Source organism: Mus pahari, chromosome 8 (assembly GCF_900095145.1).
Source record: "Mus pahari chromosome 8, PAHARI_EIJ_v1.1, whole genome shotgun sequence".
Lineage (NCBI taxonomy): Eukaryota > Metazoa > Chordata > Mammalia > Rodentia > Muridae > Mus > Mus pahari.
The window spans coordinates 960,518-973,573 of record NC_034597.1 but is presented as its reverse complement, the minus strand read 5'-3'; the positions used below and the strand labels follow the sequence as shown (position 1 = coordinate 973,573).

Genomic DNA, 13,056 nt, shown 5'->3' with positions numbered 1-13,056 from the left:
GCTCACTAGAAGCCATGAAGTAAGCTTGCTCCTCTCAGCTGTTAGACTCTGCAAGCTGAGGCTTGTTCTGTGCATTGAAGTGAGCAGAAGTGGTCCGTGAGCCAGTTTTGAGTTTCAGCTTTTGAGCAGTCATCCTTATTCTCGGCAGAGTTCCTGGGTAAGGTGGAGGGATTTGCTTATAGCAAAAATAACAGTTGTCATTCATTGACAGCCTACTACATATCGAACACTAGATAGGCATTCATAATTAATTTTCTTATCACAATTATCCTAAACCAGTGAAATAGGTGGTTGTATATTAAAGCAACTAAAGCTTGAAAACAGAAAATAACTTAGTTGTATCCTAGAGAGGCACGAGTGTCAGGATGGGATTGGATCAGGGGTCTCAAAAAGTCAGTCTTTGATGGTTCCTTGCATATTTACAAGGTGACTGAAAACTAATCAGTGCAACAGAATGGACATATCTACAGTTTTGTTTTTTTAATTTAACTAAATGTGTTAATTCTAGAAGTATTAAACTGAGTTCTGTAAACATGTCAGATGCAAACAGGACTGCTTTCAATGAGTAAGATGTAGACTTGAGGACTGTGGATTGCCAAATTCATTGATGTTCACATTTCTCAGTATTAACTCAGATTTGGGCGGGCAGGGGTAACATACGCTCTATTGAGGATGGTTTCCTCAGTAAGTGCATCTGTGTCCTGAAGCTCTGTGACATCTAGACTTCGCTTCCTGCTCCACAGGTTTCAGATGCCACTGCATGACCAAATCCCCAGTACTCTCAAGGCACAGGCTGGACATGTTCTCGTCTGTGGGAAGTCCCTGTGGTAGCTTCATGGGCTAGATGCATAGCACATGCTTAACCTCTCTCACCTTTGCATTGGCAACAGGATGTTCTTGTGAATTTGAGGGCTGTGTGCCTTCTGTAGTCCGGGCATCTTGATCGTAGTCTTTTCTCAGTGTGAATACCTTTTTGTATTTCTTATTCTTGTAAGAATGTGCAGTTTATGAGGGTTCTGGGTCTTCCCACCATATTTTTCATGATCTTCAGGTATAGGCTAAAACAATTTATCTGGAATTCTTGATCTGGTAAATTTGTGAGGAATCCAAACTCTACGAATGAGACACCCCCACGCCCATTTTCACGGTCTGTAGTCTGGTTGGAGCCCTTTGAAATACTGAGCTCAAACCCCTAAGCGTATGTGTAGTAATTCTTCCCTTTAGAGGCCACAAGAGACAGCTGTGTCCAGTCTGAATATCTCTGCAACTGGAAGGAATAGAACCAACTCAAGTTTTTTTTGTTTTTTTTTTTTTAATACAAATCTTACTTTTCTTAAGAATTATCCAGAAGCGGGGCTGGAGAGATGGCTCAGTAGTTAAGAGCACCGACTGCTCTTCCAGAGGTCCTGAGTTCAATTCCCAGCAACCACCTGGTGACTCACAACCATCTGTAATGGTATCTGATGCCCTCTTCTGGTGTGTCTGAAGATTGTAACAATGTACTCATATACATTAAATGAATAAAAGGATCTTAAAAAAAAAAAAAAAAAAAAAGAATTATCCAGAAGCAAAGAAAATGCCTAAAACTAGAAAGCTGATTCCAGAAAATTCCAGAAGTGGTTGGAAAAAATGAGTAGTTCCTAAAAGAGCTACATTAGGAAGCTTCGTTAGTATATTCATTTTTCTAAAATCTATCAGAGGATTTCACAGCTGCTTAGATGTATAGTGACTACTTAATTTATTCACCCATCTATTTAACAGCATGGACACTGGCAATACAGCAACAACCAAGGTAAGTATAGTCCCTGTCCTTGGAGGACATATGTAGAAAAAGAAAATGAATAAGCAGGACAATAAACAAAATAACCACAGATCAGGGTGAAGGAAATACTTTTATAGAACAATCACTAAAAGAGGTATTCCATCTTATTTGTCAGGGGAAGCTTTATTGAAAATTGAAGGATAAAAAGAAGTTAAATATGAAAGATCCAGGACTACAAAGACAGAAAAATAACAAAACTGAACAAGTTTCGGAACTGTGTAGAGCTGTGGTAGAAGAAACTAAGGGTGAAAATCCAGAGCAATAGGAAGACCCTATTGCTGAAGACACAACTTCCTATGTCACTGACATGGAGAAATGAAGCTGATGCTCAGGTGGAAGTTTCAGCCCTGCTGACTGGCACTCATGCTGGAGGTACTTTGGAAGTCACTGGGGAAAAGGTAATCAATACCTCCCAGCTATAAACTCTGCAAGTTATACTGGGACAACAGTGGCACAAATGTTATAGGAAAACCAACCACTTTTTGATTGGATTTGAGCCCCAATACATGAGATGGACTAAAGAGGTCAAGAATCTAAGACTAGATAGGACAAGGGCTCTATAGGGAACCTACTACTAAGGAAGCAGCAGCGATTGTTGTGAGTTGCCCTGAAGCTGCTTGTATTCTGACCTTAATTCTGCTTTCAGGAGAGGGGTTGCCTGGGATAAGCAGTCAATCACCTATTCAGGTGATCTCAAGTGAACTTTCTCCCCATTCTCACTGGTCAATAAAGGCTAGCACCTGTGATTGGGCAGTAGAGGGGAAAGATGGGACGAGAGGTCTGGGAAAGTCAGGGGAGAGAAGGAGCAGGGATTAGGAGGAGAGAAGAGTGGGAGGAGAAAGTCATGATGGAGCAGAATTGTGTGGCCAAGGAAAACCCCAAGTAGCAGAGTCTTATAGCCAGGGAATAAGTTAGTATAGCATGAGATCTGGCCAGTCTAGGCATATAGTTTATCATTATAATAACTGGATTGTGTGGTTTTTATACGGGCTTGTTGAGATTGGAAATTACTGCAACAAATAATAGTTGCTCCTAGTAATATATTCCTATACTCATAGATCAGAGTAACAGTCAGTCCTCATTAGAGAAGTTTCTTCTTGCAGTAGGTGGTAATGAACATAGCAACCAGCAACTAGACAGTGTGCAGAGATTGAAACACCATGGAACATTAAGTCCTAAATGGTATGTCTTTATCAGACCCCTCATCTCAAAGCTCAAGGTCTGTTCTGAAGAAGGGACAGAGAGATTGTAAGAGTCAGAGGTGATGTATGATCCCAAAGAGAAACCGTGTCTTCTGGACACAACAGGACTGGTACTCATATAAACTCACAAAATTGTGACAACTTGATAAATTCTGCACAGGTTCAAACCAGACAACATTCCAGCACTGAGAAATGGACATCGACACAAAGCCCATACCTAAGAAGCTATTTGCAACTGATACCTACTAAAAAAAAAATAAAAACAAGCTTTCTTCAGTGAAGCGTCACTGGATACATTAACCCAACTTACAGCTACTATCTACTTAATACTGAATGACTTAAAGTGTCAGTGGAGTTGTTAGGGTCAGAGCCTGTGGCCCCACCAGTTCTAACATGCTAGGCCTACCCACCCATCTTCAACAAGTTAACTAAAGTGACAACTGGAAGTGAATAGCAGAGAAAAAAATCCAATATAGCTGCATTGGAAAGAGTAACAAATAAATAGATTTAATGATTAACACTTACTCAGATCTTTGCTGGGGTCCTGACATGAGGCTTAGATGGTAAAAGAAGACAAGAGGGTACATAGAGCTGAACAGTCTTGGTCAAGATGGGGGATAGTCAGTAACTGCCCATCATTGTCCATCTCCAGTTTCTTCTGAATGTTTGATGATTCCTCAATGTTGTAAGAAATCTCTTTCCAGGGTACAAATTGCTCCTTTCCAGGGAACCAAGGCCCCAGCCTTTTTCTTTTCCCAAGTTGAGATGCTATGAACATGCCAGTCATTGTTTCCGTACTCTGAGAGTCAAAAGGAGGAGTCGATGTGTCTTCTTAAGACAGTTCATTCCTGTGGGGATAGTTATCAAGTTTTTTCGTTGTTGTTTTGTTTTTGTTTTTGTTTTTTTAACAAGGATTAGAGCAGTTCACCATGCTTACTATAGGTTTGTTATATATATAGCCTTTACCCATGTTTACTATAGGTCTGTTATATATAGCCTTTACTGGAGGTATGCTTGCTCCATCACTTGCCTTTTCATTACTTTTTTCAAGAAGGAGGGTTAGATTTTTGTCAAAGACATTTTCTGTGCCTTTGAGATAATCAAGGGATTTATGTCTTTGAGAACCTTTCTGTGATACATTACATTGATTTACATATATCAGATCATTCCTAAATCTCTCTTGATCACGATGAATGATCTTTTTCATCATTCATCTTAAACTTGGTTAACAAGTATTGTAATGGGAATTTTGTATTTCTATTCATGGAGGAAATTGCTCTGTGATTTTTGTTGTGTCTATCTGGTTTTGACATCAGGATAATACTGGTTTTATTGAAAGACTTTGAAAGTTTTCAATTTTGTGAAATAATTCAAGTGGCATAGGCTTGTATTTTTCAAAACCTACTTAATAAGGGTTCTTAAGTGTTTTCACCGCCCTTCTAGTCCACCACCCACCACAGGTAGTGGAAAGGAAAGGTTAATAGGGCAAAGGAGGATGTGGACCTGTTTAGAAATAGTTCTTTGGATCAAATCTAACCTGAGTTGTCAGGATATGAGCAGTTCAGTTCCCAGGAATCAGCAGTGGCAGTTGATCCACTAGCAAACACCATTCTTGAATCAGCAATAGCAGTTTGATTCAGAAGAAACCACAAAGCTCTGCCAATTGTCTAGAGTCTACAGAAGGGGCAAGAAGCTGCCAGACCACCACCAGAAATTCTGGGGTCCACAGAAGGGGCAAGAAGCTGCCAGAATACCACCAGAAGTTCTTTGGTGGTATTTCTCTTTATGAAATCATGACAAAAAAAATGACCAGCAAAGAGTGGCAAGGTGATCCAGTATCACAAAGCCTTGTCAGTGAAGACCAGCATCAGCAAAGCCCAATAAAGACCAGCAAAGAATGACAAGGTAAACCAATACCATCCAGCACCATCCATTGTCCATTATGCTATATTTATATCCCAACATCGCATGTTCTCTCAAACGTTCCCTCTAGCAAAACATCACATGCCCTTTTTTCTAGGCTGCTTCTAGAAAAACACCATGTGTCTACTTCAAGAGAAAAAAAAAATCTTCTCATAAGGCAGTTTCCAGAAAGATATCACATGACACAAAGGAATCTCCAAAGAATCCAGAAATTTCCATTTCAAACGACACTGGTGTTAGTTCTTTGAAGATCTAATACAATTCTGCAGTGCATCCATGAGCTAGTATTTTTTTAAGTTGAGACATTTTATAGCTTCTTCAACCTAATTGATAATTTATAGATTTAAATGATTGGTTTTATCTTGGTGTAAATTTGTATGTCATATGTATCTAAAAACTCACCCCATTTCTTTTATATCTTCTAATCTGATGGAAAATAGGTTTTAAAGATATGAGTTTATGATTTTCTGGATTGTGTTGGTATCTGCTATAATCTCTCTCTATGATTTCATGGATTTGTGTCTCCTCTTTTTTGTTAAATTGACTAAGGCTTTGTCAATCTTGCTTATCTTTTGAAAGAGTCAGCTCTTTGTACTATTGATTCTTTGTATTTTTGTTGTTGATCTCATTTCCTATTTCATTGATTTCTCCCCTGACTTAATTATTTCTATCTACTCTTTAATTTATTCTTTTATTTTTTATTTTGGGTCCCCTTTATTTTTTTTTCTTACTATTTTTTTTAATTATTTTCTTTATTTACATTTCAAATGCTATCCCGAAAGTTTCCCATACCCCTCCCCCCACCTCTGTTCCCCTTCCCACCCACTCCCACTACTTGGCCCAGGCCTTGCCTTGTGCTAGGTCATATAGAGTTTGGAAGACCAAATTTATTCTTGTTTTTCCAAGTTTTTAAGGTATTTCATAAAGTTTTGTTTTGGGGTGTTTTTTTTTTTTTGGTGTTTTTTGTTTTTGTTTTGTTTTGTTTTGTTGGTTTTTTTGTTTTGGTTTGGGTTTTGGGGTTTTTTTGTTTGTTTGTTTTGTTTTTTGACATTTCACTGACTTTTCATAGAGACACTTTAGCTGTAAACTTCTCTTGGAACTGCCATAATGGTACACCATATACTGCGCTTTCATTTTCATTCAGGATTTTACAGGTTTTTCTTCTTAACTTCTTCAGTGACTCATTCATTGTTCATCAGTATTCTCTTTCATCTCCATGAATTTGTATGCTTTCTGTAGTTTCTCACACTGTTGATATATAGCTTTATTTGTTGGGGTCAGAGAGAATACAGGATATTTCAATTTTCCTAAACTTGCTGAGAATTGCTGTGTGCCCTAATAAGTGATCTATTCTTGAGAAATTAACATGAGCTTGTAAAGAATAAGTATTTGTTAGTGTTTGGGTGGAGTGTTCTATATCTGTCTATTGACTCCATTTGATGTAGAAATTTATTTAATTTCAGTGCCTCTGTTTACTTTTTGTTTTTATGACCTGTCTAGTAGTAAGAGTGGAATATTGAAATCTAATTACCGTGTTCAGGCTCATCTCTGACATTAGTGTTTGTTTTATGAAATTGAGTGGACCTGTGTTTGGTGTATGTATTTACAATTACAATAGCCTCTTGACATATTGTTTCCATAAGGAATATGAAGTGGCCTTTTAAACTTTCTTCTGACTAATTTTGGCTTAAAGTTTATTTTTGTCTTATAGTGGATAACTGTGCCTGCTTGTTCCATTTCTTTCTTCTGTTCTTTCACACCCTGGAGTAGTGTCTTATCCTCAGTGGTGAAGTGTATTGCTTAGAAAAAAAATCAAAGACAGACTCTCTTCTCTAATCCTATCTGCTAGTTTATCTTTTTATTGGTGAGTTGAGACCAACTCAGAGTAATTACTGAAAGATGTGTACTGATTAAGTCATTTAGTTGATTCTGTAATGTTTTTCTTCCCATTAACTGTCCTGATACTGTTTAACCTCCCCCTTATTGTGACCTCATGGGTATGTTTATCCTTCTCTTCTGTATAAAGTATTTCTTCCAGTATTCTCTGTGGACCTGGCTTAGTGGTTATATATTCCACTAGGCTGTTTTTAATCATGGATAGTTTGTGTTTCTCCAATTACAATAGGTCGTTTAGTAGGTGATAGTTTAGGTTGGTAGGGTTGGTCTTTCAGAACTTGGAGTACATCTTTACAACCCCTCTGTCTACTATCTTCACCAGCTGAAAGCAAGTCAAAGTGACGTAAATCTTCAAAATTGTCCTTTCTGAATTGAAATCTAGCATGGGATATCTCATCATGGATATCTTTCCACTATTGGGACCAAGTGCTCAAGAAGCATCAGGTTAAAAGTAGAAAGGTTTATGTTGACTCTAGTTCATGGTCATTTGGAAATAGCATAGCTGTTGGTTACAGTGTAAGGCACATCTACCAATTCTACACAGTTCTTTTATCCGTTAGGTTCTAGTCAGGTAGGATCTCAGGTGGGGAACAGGACTGTAGAATACGCACTTATTTTATTGAATCCTAGTTCTGGTAGCCTAATGCATCTGAGGAGAATAGACAGGTTTTTTCCAAATGTGTACTGTTGCTTCAACACAAAAAATTACATTGAAACAAGTAGTGGAGAATTCATGTTCCTTACGTAATAAGAAATTGAACAGGATTTTACAACACATAACCCAGGCTGAAATAATTGTGAATCTGGTTTGTATATCTTAGCTGGAACTTAAAATTAATAAACCAAGGTAATAGAAAAAATCTATGTGGATTATCATAAGACCCACTTCAAAGTAATGGGATACTCATTGTAAATACCCAGCACCTGGGATGCATGAGTAGTTGAACTTCAATTGAAAGAGGTAGTGAACAGCTAGTGCTAATGTTCAGTTAATGCTAAATTACCTTTTTTGATTCAAATCAATGTACAAGTGTCAATAAAGGCCCCTTTTCTCTTCACCTTAAACTTGAACAGCTTCTTTCAAAGCTTCTTCCAAAAAGTGAAAGCTTAATTACTATCTTCATATAAATCATACATACTGACATGGGCCACTTAAGACATGCACACAGAATGAGTAACCCAGGTGAATGACTGTAGAGCATTGTGATCAAATTGCCTGATGCATTGGTAGGAAAGCACACAGGTCATAATCTTGTCCCCATCAGGACTTTTGTCTTCTGGTAAGAAAGGTATGGCAAAATTCCAGGCCTTGCTGCATGACACAGGAAAGCAAAATTTCCCTCCGTTCCTTGCTATGGCCCAGCATATCTGCTGGTTCATCACACTCTCATGTTCAATAAGTTGAACAAACTTATCAGGTTGAACCACATGAATTTCTTGTTTTTATAGATTCAAAATGACTGATTTGCAATAACTTCAGATTATTCCATTTAATAGCTATACTTCCTATTCATAGGGTTAAAGATATTTACTTTAATATATAAAAACAAACACAACCAACCCAAATCAAACCAAAAAAAAAAAAAAAAAAAAAAAAAACCCAAACAAAACCAAACAAAAAAACCAAAACCAACCAACCAGCCAAACAAACCAAATGTGAAGTCTGAAAGTTGGTGTCATGTAAGCAGGTCAAGACCAGAATTCAAGCTTCTTGATGAGTGCTGCAGGTGTCCATGGTGTTAGCATGTTTTATGGTATTAGCATGTTTTATGGTGTTAGCATGTTTTATGGTGTTAGCATGTTTTATGGTGTTAGCACGTTTTATGGTAGAACTTCTTATGCTCTTCCCGGCCATTATTGCACTTTTACTTTTTTATTAGTTAACCAATATAATTAAAAGATGAGGTTTCTCATCAAAGTCTAAATTACCATTTCTCTTGTAAAATGGGGAAATATTTGCACTGTGTCCAGGGCCAATATTAGGATAAAGAAGAATGGATAGTTTGTAAGTATAAAATTTCAAACTATGCAAAAAGAATTTCAATAATCAAGGAAAACCACCTTTGATGTAGTACTTGAATAATCAGAGTTAGTGCAAAAAAACCTATGGAGTAAAACACCAGAGACTAAATGAAGAGAAACCATTGTTTGCTTCTTCTGCTCCTCCCTTCCTGGACCCTGGGACTAGTCACTGAAGCCAACTTTCTGCTCTGGCATCAACCGCCCATCAACTCTTACCATTGGCCAACGTAATAAAAGTTGAAAGGATACAAATCAGATTGAACAATAGAGTTATTTCTTTTTTCTTTCCATGTGTATTTGTGTGTGGTGTGTGCATATGTGTGTGTGCATGCACACACACACGTGTGTATATATATATATATATATATATATATATATATATATATACATATGTGTATATAGGTGCACATTCATGAGTTTGTGTGTTCCAGGGGTCCAAGGTTGATTCAAGAATCTTATCCCTTAGTCTTTGAGGCAGAATCTCTCATCCAAATACAGAAGTTAACATTCAGTTTCTCTTGTTAACTGATTTGTTCTGGTGGTCTCTTGTCTTTCCATTCTGAGGCAAGAAATTGTAGGTGGGCTGCCACACCCATTGAGCATTTACACAGATTCTGATGATCCAAACTCTAGTCTTCTTGCTTATATGACAAGAATTTTGACTACCGAGCAACTTGTCTAGCCTCAATATGGAGATTTTCTATATAACAATTTTATAATAAGGCTTTAAATAACCTTTCTACATAGTGAAATTATATTTAATGGATTGTACAATTATCACATATGTATTTATATTATAATTATATGTTAACTATCAGGCAGTTATAAATTATTTATAATTGTGTTTTTAACTCTTTATTGATTCTTTGTGTCACATCATGAACCCCCATTCCACTCATCTCCCTGTCCCATTTTTCTCTCTTCTTTACTGCTACCTCAATGGAATATGTGTTCTTCCTTTTCTAAATAAGCCAAATTAGGTTGGTGTTTTGGTGAAGCTCAAGATTTATGAATAAGTGCCAATAAGCAACATTCAGCCCTTAGCTTCTTATCACAGAAAAGTCTTTGTTGGGAGGTCTATTGTTCTTAGACACAAGTTAACTATCCAAATTAATTTTCAAGCCAGAAAAACTTGGGCTTTTTTTTTTAAAAAAATGTTATTTCCATCCCCTCATCGCCCAGCAAGATATTTTAATTTAGAGAACACAAATATCTTTATTGTAAAACCAAACTGAAGCAATATCTGCATCCTGAAAAATCAACCTTAGAAGAAAAAGTTTAGAATCAAAAACAACCACAAGAATCTATGTGAAGGATAAAGAAGCTGACAACTTGAATCCCAATGAGATTGAGAGAGTGGAAGAGGCTGCGCTGAAACTTTCAGAGAAAAAAAAATGCCCTAAATGCACTTCAATAAAGCTTCTTGTTATTAGTGTTTAAATAGCAACTGCTTAAATCCACATTTAAGTTGCCAATGATGGAGACTCAGCCATCTCGTTGTGATTCCTCTGCAGACAGCAAAATGAAGTAGCATTTTCAGTCATTACTTCTCATCTCCTTATGTTTTGGCATGTGACTCCTTTAAATGATACTTATCAAGTTTAAAGAATAGTGCAATAATTTCCATAAATAAGCATTCAAACATTCCACTTTCCCCAAAAGATTCCTCAAATCCATTCCAGTTCCCTCTATATTTCTAGTCCAAATTCAGGCATGACCCTGCTCTCAACATAAATAAATTGAATTATATAGTATGAGTTTACATTCATCCAATACACTCACTCCTTTCGTTTAGCCTATCATTGGAATATAACCATTATGTAGACATTATCATCAGCTCATTCTTCGGGTTCATGAATAATATATCACTATAGATCTGTCACAAATGTCTACTGAGTAGCTGATAGACATTAAGGTTGCTTCAGCTGCGATAAGTAGTGTTGCTGTGAATTTTCAAAGTACCTTTGCATAGAGAGGTTTGCACCTCTTTTGAGTAGATGCCTACAGGTAAAGTTGATAGCTGGCATTAATACTTTTATATTTAGCTTTTTGAGAAACTTCCAAACTGTTTATGAAGATGGCTAAAACATTTAACATTCTTACTAGAAATATACCAATATTTCTGTTTCTCAACATTTTCTCACATTTGTAATTAACTTACTATAAAGATTCCAGTGGGCATGAACTGTTTTTCAATGTGGTTTTAATTTTCATTTTCTCTAATGACAAATGATATTGGGGATCCTTACATAAACTCAGTCATTCCTGTTACTATGCTTTCTTCATTTTGTCTTATTTTTCTTTTCTCTCCTCCACGTTATTTATGACAAAGCCCTACTCTATAATCTAGGCTAGCCTAAAGCTTGCTATGTAGGCCAGGCTGGGTTTGAATTTATGGCAATCCAACCTCAGCCTCCCAGTGCTGAGATTACAAACATGAACTTTTGCTCCAATACTATTTATTAAAGATGCTATCCTTTCTCTAATGAATTTCCTTGACATATTTGTCAAATACAAATTCACTACAAAGTTCATTTTCCCTTCTGGTGTATTCTGTTAAGACATCTTTATGCCAATACCACAGTTTTGAAAATTATTAGTTTTTAAATTAGGACTAAAAGTCTTTCAACTGTTTCTTTTCTAAAAATCATTTTGTTTACTCAAGGTGTTTTTTATTTTCATATACTTGTAAGACATAATTTTTTTTTTTTTTGGTTTTTCGAGACAGGGTTTCTCTGTGTAGCCCTGGCTGTCCTGGAACTCACTCTGTAGACCAGGCTGGCCTCGAACTCAGAAATTCACCTGCCTCTGCCTCCCAAGTGCTGGGATTAAAGGCATTCGTCACCATACCTGGCGGGTAAGACATAATTTTAATCTATGTAAAACCATAGCCAGAATTTTATAAAAATCCCTATAAGGAATTGCATTAAATGCTGCTGGAAAGTTTGTCTTGATAATATTGAATCTTCTATCCAAAAGCATGGACAAATACTGGGGACAGCATACTATGACATAGATGGCATCTGGGACCCTGAGAAGCCCGAGACACATCCCTCCAGGTGACCCACCATCTAAAATAAGGAACTACCTGCAGCAGGCCTAGTTGGGGACATCTCAGAAGCCCGTGGGCAGCTCTTTGTAAAAAAGTTGTTCTCATTTCTCCTAACCTTAGCCCTGGACAATGGTTGTATAGAATTCATTTGTGTGGGACTGCTTTTCAGTTGGCCTTGGTGTGCATAATTATTCTATTATATCTGACTTTCCAATTTCTTTCTCTTTCTGCTCTGGTGAATTCTGTGAAACTAGATGTTCCTCGATGTGATGATTCTTAAACAATTAAAAATTGAGGCATCGGGGCACAGCACATCACAGTCCTAATGGCCCAGGTGCATGCTGTGCACACTCATCTTGGAAACAATGTAGTAACTGCACAATGGCAGTTTCAGATTAATGTTTGACTTGCAAAGAAAGTTTGAAGAATTTATTAGAAAAATGAAGCAGAGACAATATTGGGACCCCAAGAAAAGAAAAAGCTATTGAAGTTATGAAATGAGTTTTGCCCAACATTTAAGAGTGGTTCCTGGTCTTTTTTGGAAATGTATAGAAAATATAGAATACATAAAATGTTATACTAGTAAAACTAAGCCAAAACACTGGGACTCTTAGGAGAGTCATCATATGCAATGTGCAGAAGCAGAAAGCTATTGGAACTGCTGAGTGAAGGGTTAACTTGAATCATTTTGGCCACTGCCTGGCAGCTTTGCCCATGTCATTTATTATTAGAGCTTCACAAGAAACCACATATAGCTGATGTTGGAGCTCTGAGTTTTCTACCTGCTTTTTGGAATAACAATAAATGACTGGGGTGAGGTAAAGGCAAGGAGAGAGTGTGAGGAGAGAGAGAGTGGACAGGGAGAGGGACAGGGAAAGGGGGAGGAGAAGGGGAGGGGAGGAAGAGGGGAAGGAGAGGGGAAGGAGAGGGAGGGGGGAATAAAGGAAGCGGGAGGGGGAAGGGAGTAGGTGAGTGAAAGGAGAATGTATAAGATATGGGGGGGGGAGTGGAGTGGGAGAAAAGGAAAGCACACAGGAGAGTGTGGGGAGTGGACAGGAGAGTGCAGAGTGCCTGCAGTCTCAAGCTGCGAGAGAATGAGAGGGATGGATGGGGAGAAGAAGAGGGGAAGGGGGAGGGAG

The 13,056-nt window shown here is 37.5% G+C and overlaps 1 pseudogene; it reads right to left on the bottom strand.

Moving 5' to 3' along the window:
* Positions 1-681: 681 nt before the first annotated feature.
* Positions 682-13,056, bottom strand: part of LOC110325693 — a 13,630-nt pseudogene continuing 1,255 nt past the window's right edge.